This window comes from Lissotriton vulgaris, chromosome 4_1 (assembly GCF_964263255.1).
Source record: "Lissotriton vulgaris chromosome 4_1, aLisVul1.2, whole genome shotgun sequence".
Classification (NCBI taxonomy): Eukaryota; Metazoa; Chordata; class Amphibia; order Caudata; family Salamandridae; genus Lissotriton; species Lissotriton vulgaris.
Genome location: NC_141691.1, coordinates 1,421,007,959 through 1,421,008,527, shown reverse-complemented (window position 1 = coordinate 1,421,008,527; position 569 = coordinate 1,421,007,959). Strand labels below are relative to the sequence as shown.

General features: G+C 49.2%; 1 non-coding gene across 1 annotated transcript; it reads left to right on the top strand.

Annotated features, from left to right (window-relative positions):
* Positions 1 to 210: 210 nt before the first annotated feature.
* On the top strand, positions 211 to 317 carry LOC147724069 (U6 spliceosomal RNA). The gene has a single exon (XR_015295364.1). It is a non-coding gene; the product is annotated as a U6 spliceosomal RNA (small nuclear RNA).
* The last annotated feature ends 252 nt before the right edge of the window (positions 318 to 569 follow it).

Here is a 569-nt window from a genome sequence, read left to right as displayed (position 1 = left end):
CAGGTCGTTCCGGCGCTGGTGCTTTAGTGCAGTGGCCGGCCCCTGCGGCCATGTTCTTAATATGTGGCTGTGGGTGGAGACTGCAGGGCTGCCCTTTTTTGTTTATTTTCTGTTCTCACATATGAGATAACTGTTTGGGGCAGTGTTTCCTGGAGGTTGCTGGGCACTTCCTTTCAATACCACCACCAATGTGTGTTGGGTGTTTTCCTGGTGCTCGCTTCGGCAGCACATGTACTATGCTTGGAACGATACAGAGTAGATTTGCATGGTCCCTGCACAGGGATGACATGCATATTCCTGAAGCGTTCCATATATGGGGTTTACTCCTTTACTCGCCATGTTTGAGGGGACTTCCTCTCCGGTGCATCCACGGAGCTGTTGCTCTTTGGTATGTCATATGCCTCTGGTGTCACAGGCTATCATGTACTGAGGGTTCAAGTCCTGCCTATGCTGTCAATGTGACTTGGGATGTTCATTTTCATGCTGTGCTTTGGAAATTTGCATTCTCTTTGTCCACGTAGCATCTTTTGCAGTTTTTCTTGGACTGTTTTGCGCTGTCTGAGCTGCTG